Genomic DNA, 20,380 nt, shown 5'->3' with positions numbered 1-20,380 from the left:
GTGGCTGTTGCAGCAATCAACCATTGGCTTTTCATAACACAGATATTACTTACTCTTATAATTGCACTAATGAACTTATTCATGCTTATTCACGTTTTGTCAATTCAAAAAGCCAAAACCAGTTATGGTTTTACTATCAGCATTAGCTGTTTCAGATACAAGTACTGCATTATTAGTACCCATGTTCTCTTCTATAGGAATAGAAGCCAATTTTGACACAAACATTGGAACGGTTGGACAATCACCAGCTGAATTAGTAACATGTACCTTGTTTTAATTACAGTTGGATTGTGGAAAGTTTTTTCATCTTATATCTGTCTCCCTAACATTTGGATTATGTGTTCAGAAACTTCTTGTGATATATTTTTCTATATGGTGCAAGATATACTTGGGAAGCGATGGGCAGTCGGATACTCAGAAAACATTACTCTGGCTCACAAACATGTACAATTTTCAGAAGATTAACTATTTTTGTAATTGTAATATGCATTATTTTCTTATGTTTAGAATCAATAAATGTTATGTCGGAATTATTTAAAGGACAAAAACTGATAGCTCCGGAAGATTTACATTGTAGGTTATCTGTTTACTTCATTCATAATTCAATTTTACGACATATTTCTTATGATTGGATTCTCAGCTAAATTATTATATACATCATAATTAGTAAAAAAATAGAGAAATGGTAATCAGATATATGAAACGTTTGAAACGTTTCATTATTTGTAAATGCAAGTAAAATTATGTAAGTCAAACCCATAAAATGATAAATGACAGAATATTTCAAAGATGACTATACTATAACCGTTGCTCAACCTGCTGTTAACTTAACATTAACGTACATTTATATTTATACTGCGTCATTAAAATGATAACGAGGCGTTACTTAACGAATGTGTCAAATGTTGTTGTTCAACACGAACGATTATATTTTCTCCCAATATCGATAGCAATTGAAGAAATAGAAGCTGTAACTGTTTGTTACACAGGTTATAACAGAGTATTGCTGTTTTATTTTCTTGTATACTGCATTTAATTTAATGATCATGATCCTTCCCTTTTTTTTAAGACATCTCAATTATCCTTATGGTTTTCTCAAGAAAGTGTAATGTTATGCCCCCACGATTTAAAGTAGGAGGCATTACTTTTACCGTCAGTTCATCCGTTCCATAATTGTTAACACGATAACCCTAAAACACCTGTTCAACAAAAAATAAAGGTATAAAAGAGTAATCAATGGAATCAAGGTTATAAGAAAAGATATATGTTTAAATTGGAAAACTTCTTTTGATTTTTTATGGTGTACCCATCTGCACCATGAAAACTGATTTATTCAACGGGTCATAATTTTCCTTTCCTCATTTATCTACCCCGGACTTGACTTTTTATGAGCAACTCGGCGGGTGTTTCTTGAAAAGGAGAGGACGCTTACCCTACCGATGCACCTGGTCCATGCTCCCAGTTTTTAGTGGAGTCCGAGTTGCTCATTTGCTTTTGTTACTTTGTACGTATGATTTTAGTAACTTTATGTTCTTTGTTGTGTGTTTGTGTACTGCTATGACATTGGTTCCCTTGATTACTCTTTTATGTTAAACCGTTTCTCTATACATTGCTTAGTAAGGAATCATACCACGACCTAGTTGGAATAGCCTTTTATTTTCGGTTGAGTATTGAACAAATAAAGAATACTAAGATTGCAAAATTGCATTTTTGTTTCAGGTTTCTTTGTGTAGGAGGACTTAGATTTGTTGTTGAGATTCATTTTTGCACAATGAAAACTGACTTGTTCATCTGTCATAGTTTTCCTTTCCTCTTTCATCTACACTGGACCTTTTTTTTATGACCGACTCGGTGGGTGTTTCTAAAAAGGCAGAGGGCGCTTACCCTACCATACATCTCATCAATGCTCCCAAATTTATTATTCATTTGCTTTTACTTTTACCTTTTTTACATTGTATGTTTTATTTTGGTTATGTAATGTTCGTTGTTGTCTTATGTATCTGTTTTGAATATTTGGTCTTTGTCTCTAAATCACGTTCTTTAGATTTCCACTATAATTTGGATTCCTTGATTACTCTTTAAAATTATTATGAAAAATCTCCTGTATGTGTTTTCAATTGAGGTGTATATTATTTGAACTTGTCGTTTTTAATATTGGTGTATAAAACACTTTGAAGGGATGGTTTTGATGCAGGCGGGGGCAGGTGATGGCAGTTTTTTTTTAAAATAAATATTCTGGCTCTAGAATAATTATTAATAATTATTCTGATTTATTATGACCTGCTTAGTACAAACTGTGAAATTATCGGTAATGAATAAACTTGCTCCGATGTGGTAGATAAAACAACAGAAGAAGTAATCAAATATTGTATTGAAAATGTTACAGTTGAGTATACGTAAAAGTATTCGTTAGAATCAAAATGGAAAAATCAGAAACAAACATGCCCTCCGATCTGACTTTAGAATTTCAAAGAAAAAAAAAGTTATTTGATCTCTCTATTACTTGATTTTTTTTCAGAAATCTTTCATTAAAAGGATTTATCAGAGTTATATTCTCTTGAAATATTCAGTATAATTGCATTTCGAAAAATTCAATTAATCAAAATTATATTGAAAATCTTGTCTTTTTCCGTGATTCTGATGGTGGAAATGGTCAAATTAGACTTTCAAACGGTGTTTCCTACCATACCATGTTTCACCCACTGTCTATTTAATACAGAGATTGACACTCAAGCCCTAAAATGATACGACAAAATAAGTGAAAACAGATAGCCATAGAAGACTTTAACGAATCTAAATCACTAATTTTACTAAATCATTCTACTGCTGACGAATCCGTATTTTTTACGATATTTCTAAAGGATTAATATGTATTAGAAAAATCATCACAGAAGTCATCTACGTTGCAGTTCCAGACCAGCCTCTGAAGTATTTTCTGATTTTGTTTGTTAACTTACTTAATGCGTACTGTGAATAAAAGAAAATTGTAAATCATGAATTTGTTTCAAATTCAAATTGACTCTCCTATTTCAGAGGAGCCCACCTCTGAAATGATAAATGCAAATCTAGCATTAAAGTCTTAGTAAACAAAGTCAACATCATTGTAGGTGTGGTTAACCGTGTTAACACAAATCATAATGAGCTCAAGGCTGATTTAGAGTTTAACAGTGATTTCATGTATGGATGGTTCTGCATGCTGCATGTAGGGCCCGGGGGTATATACTGCTTAGATATTAGCTGTAGAGCGGTTTGAAGTTTTAGTAAAGACATTTGTCCCCAAGCATTAGACAGAAATATTCAAAAAAACAACAAAACAGTAGAATTCGAAGAAAAAGGTTAACCTACTTTCCCCAAAATAGTAAAAGGCTAGTACGCCTAGCTTATCCAAAAAGGGAAAATGAAATATTATATGACCTTGCTTTTAAAACATTTATGTCAGACATGACAATGATATGCAATGGTCTCTCGTATAAATAGGTGTTTATGAAATTGACAGTGCCTTCAACCTGTACCTTAAATATGAATGGTTCCATTCAGACCAGAAAAGATCAGCACAGTGTTATCACAAATAGAGTATGATGGAAAAGAGCAGGTAAAGTTTTTATGTAAAGTTTTTATAACACTTTCGGGTCAATGTACGGGTAAACATAGTAATATACTATATAGATTGTATGAGAATTTAAGATCTGGTGTAATGCTTAACCAGTATATTTTACCAAATGGATACAAACAACTGATGATGTTGTTCTTATATAATGACCAATTTGCTTAACATTAGAGTTATAACCGTACAATGACTAGAATTCGCCAGAGATTTAAATAAGTAGACTAGAGTATATTTGTTGAAAGGGGATGCAAACAATGTGCTGAAAGCCAAATGAGAAACCAACCAACCAAGCGTACAAGGGGGCAGCTGAAATTTTATTAAGTTGGGGAGCCTTGAGTAAAAGTCTCAATTGATATTATGGGTCCAGTCAGATAGTCATTAAAAGGAAATTAATACATTGTGGTAATGACTGATTACTACACCGGATCTGCTGAGGCTTATGGTGTAGTTGATATTGAGGTTTCTACAGTTGCAGACAAATTACGGCAGACATTTATTTGCAGATATAGTATACCGCTCCAGATCCATGCTGACTAGGGTGCTCAGTTTAGATGAACATAAATAAGACTTGAAACAGCTCATTCCGTCCACAGAGTTCTGACCTTGTTGTAAGATTTAGTTGTTTTATCGAGGGTATGATAAGCAAGTTTGTGGTTTCTCACCAAATGGACTAGGACCTTACCTTATACTGGCTTACAGGTCATCAGTACTTGAAACTATCGGTGGAACACCCTTTTTCATGGTGATTGGCCGTGAAGTGAAATTAACTGCTAATTCTTTAGTATGGGACACATGAAAATAAAACCTATAATTCAGTAAATATGAAGAAGACCTAACTAAGTGCTTAGAAAAAAAGGACATGGAAATGTTAGAGGAAGTGTGTTGAATGCTAGTGCAAGGCAAAAACAGAAATAGAATTTAAATGGAAATGTACCAAATTTCAAAATTAGTGATAGTGTCCTGCCCCACTATCAAATAATATAAAAGGAAATGGTAAAACTATTGAATCATATTTGTTAACTGTAGAAGTCGGCATGATGTTTTATCTCGTGTTTGAGGATATTATACCTGAAACGTTTTATATTAATCAATGTGACATTGTGTAACATGTCAGTGGACACTTATGAACCCATTGGTTTTGAATGATTGTTGTCACTAGTGCCAACCTATGTTGTGCACAGATATAACTGATAACTTATCTTACTAATGCCAGACGCAAGAAAGTCTGGTTACTAGAAACAACTTTCTAAACCGCCTGACTGATAGGTATCACTTGGTAGGTAGAATGCCTTATTTCAAATTTGAGGAGGAACATTTCCTAAAGTGGAGAATGAGGTAACGTTTTAGTGTTAGGTTGTCACTTTGTACACGGCACTAGACTAGTAGGCCATATATTTACTGAAACTGTCAAAATGCACTGAACATACACTGAATTTAGTGAACTTAAAATCGTTCAGTGTAATTCAGTTATTCAGTGCAAATTCAGTGCAATTTGCCCGGATCGTGTTCAGTGTATTAAGTATACTGTTCAGTGTGTTCGGTAGTCCGCTTCAAAGTAAATTCAGTATGTTCAGTAGCTGTTCAGTGATGTTCAGTGATTGAGTTCAGTACGAAACAAGAGCCTGTTCAGTGTGATTCAGTATAAGAAAATAATAGCTTTGTTATCTCCCTTTGACCTCCAATTCAATAGTACATAATGTACATGCATGCAGAATTACATATGCCAGCCACACAAACAACTTGTTTGTTGATATTTTGTTTTTGTGCTTGTTTGATTTTGTTTTTATTTAATTTAATTTAATTTATTTATTTCTTTGTTTTTGTATTTTTAATTATATCTACTTTTGTTTTTATTTAATTGTGATTTAATTGTAATGCCGAATATTCTTTTAATATTCCGCATGCAGTCATTTAAGATATAAGTAATTTATGTTAATTATAATATCATGGTATCAATTTTGAAAACAAAATATGCCTATTTATTTTAAACGGTGATTAGCCCACTTAAATTTAAAATGATTTTTTAATACCTTTTTTAATTTTTGTTTCTGTTTGCGGTTCTCCGAGGAATAAGTTTTTTCTCATTTATTAATTAATTTGTTAGTTTATTCATTTATATATCTATTTATTTATCTTACTGTGATAAAGAAAATAAGAAGAATAATTATGATTAAGAGCCTACCAAATTTAGCCGTCCTTACGAGACCCTTAGTAACTACACTTTAAATTTGCACTTTAAAATAAATCTAATTAAAGGGAGGTAACTCAATCTGATTTAATGTATAATTCTAGTATAAATATATTGTTAGTTTGTTGGAATTGTGTGCACTTAACAATACTAGATATCTACTTGTTTTACTTTGACAGAAAATACTGAACACTCTTAACACACTTTTAACACTACTGAATCGATGTTGAGTGAAGCTACTGAATTTACTGAAATTGCTCTTGACAACTCTTAACGACAGATACTGAATTTGCACTGAAACTGCACTGAAACTGCACTGGAACTCTTAAAACTACTGAAATTAAGTTTGTCAAGAGTTTTCAGTAGATGTTGGAAATGGCCGATTCGGTAACAATTTAGACTACTAGTGCGGGTAGTTGATAATATAAGCCAACGCGTTGATATTATTGATATCAGTACACCAATATAAGAAGACTGAAATATTTGTTATATTTAACAAACCAGTGCCTAAGAATATATTCGATATAACCTGCTGTTCGATACCATGCTGGAGTGACCATACATTTGTATACCTAAATCGCTACAATGCTTTATCTTCACTCTCGTTATCAAATCAAATAAAAAGCGGTTTGATAAGATCACTGTGAAATAAAAAACAAAACAAAACATTACAATACAAGCAATTTTTACAAATATAATTGTTTCTTAATGATATAATCACAAATAAAAAAAAAGATTTATGATATTTACCTTTTGGTTTGTCACTCATTTTTCTTCAGTCGAAAGTACAATATGCTTTTACGTCTGAAATACTGCTAATGTCTGCTGTATTACGTTTAATCTATTTATAACCTCGAAGATGGAAAATCCGAGTTCTATATTAAGCAGAAAGTAACAATAGAACATGGCCACTACGTCTTGGTATGCAAACATTGTTATTTCAGAATTTAAAAAGCAGCATTGAATTACACGTTGCATGTTGTATACAATTGGAAATTGATATGCATTTATATAAAGTATTGAATAACACTTTTTTGTAAATGTTTATCAAAATCATATAACATGGGGGCGCTTCCAATTTAAATATGAATTTATGTTCAGTATACACTGCAATATACTTCTGCATTAAAAGGATACAAATCAGTAATTCAATTTTACCTGTACATATACTACAATGTATCGCCTCAATATAGCTGAGATATTGCTGCTCGGGCGTTAAACCACAATAATCAATCAACCATATACTACAATGTATAATATTTTCAAAAAGAAATGATTAAAAAGGTAATAAACCAAGATCACTTTGGTGTAAATATGTGACTGACATCATATACTAGATTCATTCCATGAAAGAATACATCAAAAATAACTTTTGAAGAGGGAACTATAACATACTATAGGTGTTATTTTTGTGGTAAAAATATCATTTTTAACAAATAGACCAAATAATCAAAGTTGTTTTGAGTGTTCCTTAGAGTATTCTGCATAGAAATGGTGTGGGGAGTTTTTAAATCTAAAATCATGGCCGATGTTGTTAAAAATAGAACTGAGGAGTCAGTCAGAGTGTTTTCGCTTTTATCTAAAAAAACGTTAATTTAAAAAATGTTCGGGGTAAAAAGAGATAAAAGTGTCCCGCATGATTAGTTCTACCCGTAATGGTCATAGTTTCGAGTTAATGCACTGAGTTTGAGTCATGCAATGGAATGACGTATTTTAATCCGAGTTGCTCATTTGCTTTTGTTTCTTTGTATGTATGATTTTAGTTACTTTATGTTCATTGTTGTGTATGTTTGTTTTCCATGTCTGGTCTTTGTCCCTGGATTGCATTTTTTTTTTATTACTCTTTAAAATGTTCAGCCAATAGGGTATAAACTATGATAGAAAATATAGAATATTCTTGATAATAAGTCCTACAAAGGTCTTACTTCAGTCACAATTGATGAACCTCTTCTTCTTCGGGTTTATAGCTCTTGAATTACAAACATTGAACCAAGTGAGTGATAAATCTTGAGAGCCAATTTTTCTGTTAATTTCTGCCTTACTAAAATAATTAAATAATAAATACCAGTATATTAAATTTCATCATAAAATTAAATTCTCAAATTCCAACAGATACCAAAATTTCTCAACATAAATAAAAGTACATCATACTAAAAACTGATGTAAGTAAATTCAAGACACCGGTTTACTTCGATCCTGCCTAAAAGCCTTGTACATGTATCACCTTCCTTATACTAAGTTGCTTTGATTTTCTTATTGTTGTTTTATTGTTTTAATGCATTAATTACAAATTTGGACATTGATTATAACCTAGCAGCTGATTCCAATTTTGGTTTTGATAAACTTAAAAAAAATACAGTTATCTCGGTATTGTACTACAATGTGAGAAACGCTTAGACATTAGAAGAGAATTACAATGATATGGAAATGTATTGAAATCATATACTTGTTTTGGTATGTTTAGTTTTTTTATTTCCATTGTTTTATCATTAACAGAATTTAAAAGAGTAATCAAGGGAACCAAGGTTATAGCGGTAATCAAACGAATGTAATGCAGAGAAAAAGACCAGACATGGAAAACAGACATACACAACAAAGAACATAAAGTAACTAAAATCATACATACAAAGTAACAAAAGTAAATGAGCAACTCGGACACCACTAAAAACTGGGAGCATGGACCAGGTGCATCGGTAGGGTAAGCGTCCTCTGCTTTTCTAGAAACACCCGCCGAGTTGCTTATAAAAAGTCAAGTCAAGGGTAGATAAACGAGGAAAAGAAAACTATGTCCCGTTGAATAAATCAGTTCTCATGGTGCTGATAGATACACCATAACGATCCATGAGTTCATGATGACGACCATAAAACTTCTGTAGTGATGACTTCAATCTTGTAGCAACTCAACTCTGTTCCAGAAGCCTATTTGTTAGAGTTCTAGCGCGATACAAAAAGTCTGCGTAGTTTCGGCAAGCTTTGCCATAACGTATGAGTTGTGATATGAACACTCCATACGCAGGAGCCGAAGGGATGTTGTCACAGATGAAAGGAAAGTTGACAATTCTCAATGAAAAGTCACCACGTTTGTCGCAAAGTTTGGTCAATAGTTTTCCTTTACCATCGATGTCTAAGTGTAGGTCAAGATATGAGGCTGACTTCACAGTGTCTGTAGTATGTGTTCAGTGTTCATTTAATCTAATTTTCTTATTTATGCTTCATTTCACCTGAATTTCTAATAACAGGGTACAATTTTCCATGTAAATAGTCACTATATATTTAAATGTCTAGAAGTTACCTACTAATAAAATACTTTAACCATGAAATTAAATGTCAACAAATTGAATTGTACGAGATATAGGTGCAAACAGAAACTATGTATTAAATGACAGAAGAGAACCAGTTTTATTTTAAAGTTAGCAGTGTGTATTGTTTACAAATTCTTTCTTTGAGTAAATTATTTTTTTCAGGCATCACATGCTAAATTATAACATGGTGTTTTCATGGTTTCTTTGTACATCTTATGTTGTCTCTCTTTGTGTTAATTTTAAAAGACACTCATAATTTTACAGAAGAAAAATTCAAAACTTCAATGTCAACCCCTTTCTACAAACCATATGGAGTTTAAATCGTTTTACACATAATTAAATTGTAAACTTTTCTTTCATCTGTGACACCATCCCTTCAGCACTTGCGTATTGCGTTTTCATATCAGAGCTCAACCATTATTCCATAGCCTGCAGTGATTATGCAGTTATTTTAGACTGCGCTATAGTATTTTCAACTTGGATTCTGGAACAAGGTTGTGTTATTACAAGATTGAAGTTATCACTACAGAAATATAATGGTTTTTATGAACTCATGAATCGTTTTTCAACGATCGGTCGGCATTTAATGGAAACACACTGTCCCTCTAACTGCTGACATATTCCTTTACTCTTATAGCGTTGAATTGATAGCAGATCTGATCTAAAAGAAGGAATATCGTTTAGCTAGATCCTTTAATCTCACTTTTTAATTTTGAAGATGGCGTAGTATCGTTAAACACTCCTAGTTTTAGGGATTTTATATACTACATCTACCCAAATAACTTGAGATAAAGGGTACTAAAGACACAGCCTCACATCTTGACCTATACTAAGAGATCGATGGTAAAGGAAATCTATTGACCAGACTAACGACATTTGCGATGCATTTTTACTCCATATTGTCAATTTTCCTTCCCTTCCATCTCTTGTGACATCCCTTAAGCACCTGAGTAAGAAGAGCTTGCTGCATCCACCCCAAAGAACTTAAGACAAAGGATACTACAGAAATGTGAAGTAAGCCTCATATTTTGACCTGCACTTAGAAATCAATGGTAAAGGAAAACTATTGACCAAACTTTACGACAAACGTGATGACTTTTCATTCAGAACTGTCAACTTTTCTTCCATCTGTGGCAACATCCCTTCAGCACCTGCGTATGAAGTGTTTATATTGCAACTCAAACGTTATGTCAGAGCTTGTCGAAACTACGCAGACTTTTTGTATCGCGTTAGAATACTAACAAATAGGCTTCTGGAACAGGGTTGTGTTGCTACGAGATTGAAGTCATCACTACAGAAGTTTTACGGTCGTCATCATGAACTGGTGGATCGCTACGGTGTATCCATCTGTGCCATGAAAACTGATTTGTTCAACGGGACAGTTTTCCTTTCCTGTTTCGTCTACCCCGGACTTGACTTTTTTGAGGAACTCGATGGGTGTTTCTAGAAAAGCATAGGTCGCTTACCATGCACCTGGTCCATGCTTCCAGTTTTTAGTGGAGTCCGAGTTGCTCATTTGCTTTTATTACTTTGTATGTATGATTTTAGTTACTTTATGTTCTTTGTGTGTATGTCTGTCTACCATGTCTGGTCTTTGTCCCTGGATTACATTATTTCGATTACCACCATAGCCTTGGTTCCCTTGATTACTCCTACGCAGACTTTTTTTTCCGCGCTAGACTTTTTATAACTAAGCTTCTGGGACAGCATTTTGTTGCTACAAGATTGAAATTTTCACTACAGAAGTTCTATGGTCGACATCATGAACTTGAATCTTAGATACACCAAATCAATCTGCATCTTGAGAACTGATTTGTTCAATGTGTAATAGTTTTCCTTTCCTCTTTCGTTTACCCTGGATTTGACATTTTATGCTCTCAGTTTTTAGCGGAGTTCGAGTTGCACATTTACTTTTGTTACTTTGTATATAATATTTTCGTAAATTTACGTTTTGTTTGTTCTGCTTGTTTTCTTTGCTATGTCTTTGTTCCAGGATGACAAACTTGGTTTTCCTTTCCTCTTTTGTCTTTTTGACTTGTTTTTTATTAGCAACTCGGTGGGTGTTTTTGAAAAATCAGAGGACGCGTTCACTACCAATACACCTGGTCGATGCTCCCAGTTTTTAGTGGAGTCCGAGCTTATTTTTTTTGTTACTTTGTATGTAATATTTTGGTTATTTTATGTTCTTTGTTGTGTTTGTCTGTTTTCGATGTCAGGTGTTTGTCTCTAAATTGCATTCTTTTGATTTCTGCTAGAATTTTGATTCCCTTCATTACTCTTATAGGAATCAATTCGTATGTGAAGGTCAAATTTATTTCGGGTGAATAGAGATATTTATCAATATGTTCTTCATGCTTAATATATTTATTTATATGTTTAAATCATTGCCGTATTTATTTTTGTATGCTTAAATAAATAACCTACTTGTATGTAATTAGTGTGATAACAATATGGAATAGGCATCGCCTTTATCAGCGAGCACCGAGGGCTTTATCATACGTGTACTGTATGTGCAAGACTCTTGAAAAAAGTAAGAGACATTTAACAACCCTTTGGCACAATGAGCTGGGGTAGAATGAGAATTTTTGTTTATCAAGTGTAGTATTTTTATCTATATTTCAGCAGCAAGAAAAATCAACATTTTATTTGAAAAATTGTTTAATTTTTAGAAACATATTTTTTTTAATGATTGAGTAAAAAAAAAAACATTTTTTTTCAAAATCTTAGCCTAATTCCTCCTTCGCTTTCAGAATGGTTGATAATTGTATATTTCTTGTATTAAAAATCAGGAGCACCTATCACAAATATAACAATGAATTTATAATGTAATGCATTGAATTGTCCAGTTAACAACTATAGTTGGTTGTCATTTCATCAGGGTCTAAATCTATTCCTTCAAGTTTCAGGAAAATTTTCAATATCGATATACAGCGTTTATATTACTATATGTAAAAAAATAAGATTTGTATATGAAGGAATGAGTAAAAGTAGCTCTCTGAACTGCTAGAATGGATGCAAGAAGAATATTCCAATACTTATTGGAAGACTGTATATTGTAAGCTATACTACGAAATACATCGAAATTTAATCTCAGATGATATTGCCGAAATTCACGGGAATGGCAAAGAATTCAAAAAGAAATCTTACCGGAATTAGAAGAAGTAAATGCAAATTAACAGGCGCCGGAAATGCAATAAGACAATAAGAAATATCTCAGTAGTGACTTCCATTCCCTTGGGAATTCTAACAAATCCCTTTACAAATGTTTCAAGTGTCCCTGCTGCAGCAAGTGCCGCTTTTTTGTAGCTTTAATTACATTCATTTTTGATCATAAATTAACGAGCGATGTCATAAGGAAAGTCTTAGAGCTTATCGATAGCGAACAAAAAAAATAAATAAATAAAGCTGACACTACGCAAGTTTACAAAAACCTATGTGAAGGGAGGTTATCGCTTAGATCATGAGATACTAGATAGACTGCTACATGCTGACTTTCTAGACACAATAACACGAGGTATGGGTAAACCATTAGATATTGTTAACTTTAGAATATGGATCACTGTTTGACGCCAGAGATAAAGTCATCGAACTTAAAAATGAACGTATTACAGGAAGAGCTGGAAAAGGAATAAGGAATGTATTAAGTTTTTCCAGGTATCATGTACATTATAAGATAATGTGTATAGATTCAGAAAACTGTTTTTGTTTTGATTTTGAAAACATTGTTTGTAATACAAAACTGTAACTTCCGAGATTGGGTTCCATATATTTAAAATAATATTTCGTCGTAAGTACCCTTGGAGTTTTTGCCTTAAAACTGTATTTACAATAGAATTTTTAGCTTCGCTGATCATATATTTTTTAAACACAGAAATATAGAAACACTACTTCTATTTCTGGAATTATAAGAAATACACACAAAATTTTGACGTACAATGATTGTAGCTCTTACGAAGACTCTAGTTTTTTTTTCATATTTATGACTGTGATATAGTTTCAAGATTTTGTTACAGAGAGCAAAAGGACATTATATTGGTCATTTCATATCTCTGTTGGAATTGATTTGTTTTGGATATGAAGTGATCAGGATTTTCCTAGATTGTGTGGTAGTACTTGTGCTCTTAATTATAAATACACATTTAGTTTCAACAGTAAACTTTTTTCAAACTTTCGTTTTAAAAAAATCCATCAAATGGAGGAGAAAATCTAGAACCTGCTTTTTATTTCCTTTTTTCATCATTTAAATTCAGGAAACTTATTTTAGTTGTTCGAATTCCGTCAACGTCCGTCAATGTCAATTAAAAAATAGGTAGGAGTTCCAATCCATCAAAGATTGTCAGTCCACCAAAGTTTTTAAAACGAGCCTTTTTATAGGTCGAAATATGAAAATATCATTAAGTGTACAAGTAAATTTAGACTGTTGATTTACTTATGCATATCATTATTAGAACGAATGCAAAAATAGCAAATTTGTGAGCACAATCTTTTGCAATTATGATCCATTCACATTAAGAAAAAAAAACATTTAAAGATAACATTAAATTGTTATTAATTTTACGTCGATAGTTGCAATTTTTAGTTTGGCATTTCATATGTTTATTCTGTAACTAAATTTTTAAACCATCGAAAAATATATTTGTTTCTAAATGTTATGCTCATGACTGATTATTGATTGTCTATATTCGAATTAGTCAACTGGGTGGATGCTGGTATTCAAACAATATGTTTTTTAAAACTTAATACATTAATGTCGCCTATCAATGGAAATAGTGAACGTTTTGTTTGTATTTTGTATTTTTTTGTATTGTTTTGTTTTATTTGTTAGAGCGTTTCTGGTATGCTTTTTAATCGTTATTTGGTATTGAACTTTATGTCATCAACAAAGTAAGGATTTCATAGACTATTGTCTCGTTCTTTAAGACTACACTACAATCTATTCATTGTCGGTTGAATAGTTAAAGCGATCTTCCACTGTATCAGTATATTATTCAAGAAGAGTATTAGTAAATTATGTTCAACTGAAAACTAAAACCATGCTACATGTGTCCTCATAGATTCTTAAGAAAGGAATACAGCATGTTTATTCATAATATGTCCAATAACTGAACTAACATGGGAACATTTTGTGTCATTTTTTTAAACAAGGTACTCACCAGTAGTGACAAAGATCACGAAATCCTCTCTATTATTGTTAAGATAAAATTGTAGATATTTTACGTTCTGTTGTTTATCTATTGTGCTTAGTTAAAAGACACGTGTGATGATTAATCATTTCCCTATTCGACAAGCTTGTCATTCTATGTAAGTCTAGAGACTGTGCGATGTATTGATAATTACAATAATTAATTTGTGGGAATAAGCCCTGTAAATATGAATCATGTTTCCTTCATGAATGTTTGGTATACTCAACTGGCAATTTCAGCTAATTTTCAATTATTAGAATCGATGATGGATTGTCATGTTCGATAATTTTGTCATGCTTATATCTGTTTTTATCCTTTTCTAAAAGTTGTTGAGTCTTTAAATGCAAACAATAATTCAGAAGCACGGAGATGTTTTTTCTCAATATCGTTTTACGTGAAACATTTTGAATTTGACATCAAATACAAAAATTACTTTCGTCTACTTTTGTGTCTAGTAATTGACGTTATAATACCGTTGTAATTTCGTTTTCTATGCCAAAATCAGTGTTCCTTTTACATTGAAAAAAAAATATGTTGTCAGGAATCAGTTCATGTAAGAAATAATTTGTTTCAACTATTCGTACATTATTAGAACATATGATGGATACCATAAAAAAAAAACAGCCGTCCGAAACGGTCGGGGAAAAGTTAAAATAAAATGATATTGCATTGGATAAAATAGCTAAATTACTTCAAATTGAGTATTTTTACCAAATGGAACGATCAAACCAAATCAAAATACTGTATTGCAATTCAACATATGATATACATAAGTAATGACTATGACAAAAAATTTGAACATTACTGAATATTAAACATGTTGTGATAATACTATCAGCAGACTTGACGTTAAAGGCGACTAAATAGTGCTCAGAACCATAAAAGGGGGCCAGGGCGCTCTGCACAACCAGGGGGTTGTGTGCCCCAGGTGAACATGGGGTAACCCTGGCATGTTACATGCAATAATATGGAAATCCTGACCGTAAACCATAGTGGTGCAATTTGTTTGGAAAGATGCCACGCTCCTCGCACGTTAAAGAACCATGTGTGGTATTCAATCGGAGTAGGAACCTTTGCGCTCCGCCGCAGGATGCTTAATTACCTCAACAATCCCTATTTCCAGTGGCAATCAAAATTCGTTGTCCCTATTTTCTCTGTATCCCACCCGTTTCTCTTTACATAATAATTTTCTATTTATTTTATCATCCACTTATTGTGCATCGCTTGAATATCCTTAAAGTTTATATTTTATTTTCTATCTTTAAAATGACAAAAGATTATCTAAACAGGAATGCTTGAAATAAACTTAGTAACGTGATCTTTGAAAATTTTATTAGATATTACTAAGCGAGAATCTATAAATCGTTAATCTTATCCATACGCCGAGAACCTAATTATACCAGCATCAATTTATAAGAATCTATGCCTGTAGTTTACACACTTTAGGTAAAGTTGTCCATCTGAAAATAGAAAAAAATATAACATACAAGTATATGTTATTATAGTATATTTTATAGCGATTTTTAAAAATTATAAAATCACCGAGATGCATATTTGAGTTATTCTTTTGCTGAATGAAAAATTCAAATCTTTTATTGCCATAAAAAAGTTTTGTTGCGCAACGGAAAATACTAACAAAAAACATGCATTATTTTTGTAAACAAGCGGTAGTTCCCCAACGTGTGTGCATATCACACATATAAAGCATAATGTGAATTGCCTTTTATATTTGTTTTCCAAAATCGTTCACAGTGGGGTAGAACAGCAGTAGGGGTCATCCCTATCACTTCGAGAGTTGCCCCCCCAACGAAAACCTTGAGGTTGAAGACACTAAAATACTCCGATATTTCAACCAACGTGATTAAGAACAGGATGTTTATTTCATTTGTGGAATTAATAGGTGGTGTGTGCTCGCGATGTATGTGTATTTGAATATTATACAGCTCAACTGTCGATAAATTCCTCAAACTTTTTAAGAAATAATTCCAATCATCTTTCAAATATACAGAGGAAGATTCTTACAAAATTCTGGAATTTTTAATCGACAACATATTTGTCCAGTATGGTGGACGTGTTTTTCAACAAACGGTCGGCATTCCAATGGGAACAAATTGTGCTCCTTTACTTGTTGACCTATTATTTTACTTCCTTCAATATCAGTTTCCGCTATATAGATGGCGTATTATCTTTAAACAATCCGGGGATTTGATAAATCGCATTTACCCAAAAGAACTTGAGACAAAGGATACTACAGACACTGTGAAGTCGGCCTTATATCTTGACCTACACTTAGAAATCGATGGTAAAGAAAAACTATTGACCAAACTTTACGACAAACTTGATGACTTTTCATTTAGAATCGTCAACTTTCCTTTCATCTGTGGTAATATCCCTTCGGCACCTGCGTATGGAGTGTTCATATCACAACTCATACGTTATGCCAAAGCTTGCCGAAACTACGAAGACTTTTTGTATCGCACTAGAACTCTAAAAATAGGCTTCTGGAATAGGGTTATGTTGCTACAAGATTGAAGTCATCACTACAGAAGTTTTATGGTCGTCACCATGAACTCGTGGATCGTTATGGTGTATCCATCATCACCATGAAAACTGATTTATTCAGCGGGTTATAGTTTTCCTTTGCTCTTTTGTCTACCCCGGACTTTTTATGAGAAACTCGGTGCGTGGTTCTAGAAAAGCAGAGGACGCTTATCCTACTGGTGCACATGGTCCATGCTCCCAGGTTTTAGTGTCGAGTTACTCATTAGCGTTTTTTAATTTGTATGTATGGTTTTAGTTACTTTATGTTCTTTGTTGTGTATGTCTGTTTTCCATGTCTGGTCTTTGTCCCTGGATTATATTCTTTTGATAACCGCTATAACCTTGGTTCCCTTGATTACTCTTTAAATCAAATAAGTAAAAGGATTAACATACAAGAAGAAAATAGTATTAAGATGTCAATTTTCATAAAGGTTAAATACAGCAGTAGCCCTAAATGTTAGATTTTGATGCTAGTTTTATTCCAGTATTAGAAAATTGAACACTTTAAAATTAAAATTGTTTTACGGTCGTTGATTTAAACTTTTATCTTAAGCGACCGACAAAATGACACTTCAATATATTTCAAAATTGGTTCACTAAATTGATCCTGTATTATTTTGTGTAATATTATCGCCTTTTACATTTCTTCTTGATTCGTTTTTTTGTTTTCTCGGTGACTATTCTTGACTGTACTCTGATTATATGAGCTTTGAAATACGACTAAAATAAATACATATATAGTTGTCCAGTTCCAATCATCGGTAGTGTCCTAGTACATTTTCAAGCACACTGAGTTCACAGGGTCTGTATTGAATTACGTATCGTAGCTTTCGTCTAAATTAGATACTTTGCCGATAGGAAAATTGTACATATATAGATAAAATGCTATTATGATTATAAATAAATGCTTCATTTATTTTATCGTGATAACTTTTGTCACTTTGATCACTTGATGTCTGGTTTTATACATAGGTAAGTGATCATTGATCGTGAAGTTCGGATATTTTGTTAGAGTTTTAATTGGGTGGAATTTATAAGTGATCATTTTGTAAAAAAGGAACATCCTGCTTTTGTGTAATTGACATTGCTCTGATTTTCATCTTCAGGAGTTGAAGAAAAAATTGATCATCACAAGTAAATTTTACATGAAAAGGGTTTTCGATATCACCTGAAAGATAAAATTCAGATAAAGTGTCTTTAATACAGGTGTTGTTTTGGTTTTCTGATTTATTCCACGACAGCTTATTATTTATCGACACTTTCAGGGTTCGCATATTATCTCCGTACATATGATACCAAGACATGAGGAAGCTACTGTTTGCTGATTCCAAAATGCACAAATATTATAGTTATTTCTGTGAATTCATATCATCTTAATATACTAATGTGTCGTTAAACATACAAACTATTGTTTGGACAGTTTCTCTAAAATAAACGTTATCTTCCATTCATTTTAACATCAAGTTGATAGTGATATCAAGCGGAATTTAAACTTTGACGTATTATATCATCCCAATCCCCGTTTTTCTATTGTCTTCATACCTATTCCTACAGAGATGTGGGAAGTTCTTATAGAGATTATTTTCCTTCCAAAGTTTATATGTATATTTATATATTACGAACTCGTTTTTCTCATATTTTATAATTATTCAACAATGACACTATTTTTTGTAATTGATAAAAATAATTGTCCATGGGAGATCTATTAGTATAGTGGACTTTTCTATCTGTTTCATAACCCTTTAAAAAAAGGTTAAAGGACATACTAGCTTTTTAGCGTTTTAAGGGATGAGAAATAAGCTCATCTCTTTACGAAAATGTCTGGAATAAACATCTATGATACCTAGAATTACGTTCTCTGAGAATAGTCTTGCCTTGTCCCCAGTCTGAACAGGACCAGATGTCTCAAAATAGTGATAAAAATTTCCATACAAAGACAACGTGTAGTTATGTATAATGTTTTTAAGTCGGGATTTTAACTGAGTATGGGGAATAGAACTATACTGTTCATAACTCAGTTTCAAGGCTACTTGTTCTCACCTTTAAATCAAATAAGTAAAAGGATTAACATAAAAGAAAAAAAATAGTATTAAGTTGTCAATTTTCATATAGGTTAAATACAGCAGTAGCCTTAAAGGTTAGATTTTGATGCTAGTTTTTTTTCCAGTATTAGAAAATTGAACACTTTAAAATTAAAATTGTTTTACGGTCGTTGATTTAAACTTTTATTTTAAGCAACCGAAAAAATGACACTTCAATATATTTCACAATTGGTTCACTAAATTGATCCTGTATTTTTTTGTGTAATATTATCGCCTTTTACATTTTTTCTTGATTCGTTTTTTTATTTTCTCGGTGACTGTTCTTGACTGTACTCTGATTATATGAGCTTTGAAATACGACTAAAATAAATACATATATAGTTGTCCAGTTCCAATCATCGGTAGTGTCCTAGTACATTTTCAAGCACACTGAGTTCACAGGGTCTGTGTTGAATTACATATCATAGCTTTTGTCTAAATTAGATATTTTGCCGATAGAAAAATTGTACATATATAGATAAAATGCTACTGTGATTATAAATAATTGCTTCATTTATTTTATCGTGATAACTTTTGTCACTTTGATCACTTGATGTCTGGTTTTATAAATAGGTAATTGATCATTGATCGTGAAGTTCGGATATTTTGTTAGAGTTTTAATTGGGTGGTCATTTTTTTAAACAAAAAGGAACATCCTGCTTTTCAGTTTAACAGATGACGCATTGTATTTAGACTGTTCTAGATTCGGGGATTTAATACACCGCATCTACTCAAAAGAACTTGCAATAAAGAATACTTCAGTCAGGTCATCGTAAACCCCGTATCTTAACTTAATCTTAAAGATCAATGAAAATGTGAAATTTATGACTAAACAACACGACGATTGCGTTGACTTTTCATTTCATAACACAATTTTCCTTTCATGGTAGGCAACATCCTGTCAGCAATTGCCAGACTTCTCACAATTAGACTTGAAAAGAGAACACCAATATCTTCGCCGTGTAAAAGTTTTTTTCTCTTTCGATTACCCAAGATGACTAATAGGCAGGTTTTACTATACTAAGTAGGAGACCCTACCAGTGCACCTAGTCCATGCACCAAGTTTTTAGTTCAAAGGTGCTCAATTACTTTGGTTCAATGTGTTTGTTTGCTATTTCATGCTTTTCATGTGTATGTATAGGTTAATTGTTTGGTGGTTGTTCCTTGACTGTCTTAATTTTGATAAACATTATATAAATGATTCCATTAATTTCCTTTAATATCAAAGGTTTATTGTTATAACTTCTACCTAATTAAGTAGCAGTCATTCCAGTTAAAATATTCGTTTAGATGTCGACATATTTTGTTTTCCTGTTGCTCTTGAAGTCTCTTCGCGATATCACAATCAACGTATGTATTTTTCTTTCCTCTTCCATCTAACCCGAACTCCGAACTTGAGTCCTTCTGAGCAGCTCCGCAGGTGTCTCTAGAAAAAAAGGACACTTACCCTACCGGTACACCTGTTCATTGTTGTGTAT

At 32.4% G+C, this 20,380-nt stretch overlaps 1 long non-coding RNA gene across 2 annotated transcripts; it reads right to left on the bottom strand.

Annotated features, from left to right (window-relative positions):
- Nucleotides 1-2,236: 2,236 nt before the first annotated feature.
- Nucleotides 2,237-7,009, bottom strand: LOC148599098 (uncharacterized). 2 transcript variants are annotated; one of them, XR_015918501.1, is made up of 3 exons: nt 6,954-7,009; nt 6,546-6,670; nt 2,237-6,436 (listed from the first exon to the last, which is right to left on the bottom strand). It is a non-coding gene; the product is annotated as an uncharacterized LOC148599098 (long non-coding RNA). The 2 variants fall into 2 exon arrangements; XR_015918500.1 differs by lacking the exon at nt 6,954-7,009 and having other exon boundaries at nt 6,546-6,746.
- Nucleotides 7,010-20,380: the final 13,371 nt, after the last annotated feature.

Source organism: Perna viridis, chromosome 14 (genome assembly GCF_037379345.1).
Source record: "Perna viridis isolate PV_CMFRI_1.1 ecotype Kerala chromosome 14, ASM3737934v1, whole genome shotgun sequence".
Lineage (NCBI taxonomy): Eukaryota > Metazoa > Mollusca > Bivalvia > Mytilida > Mytilidae > Perna > Perna viridis.
Note: the sequence above shows the minus strand (reverse complement) of the source record. Positions and strands in the feature narration are given on the sequence as shown.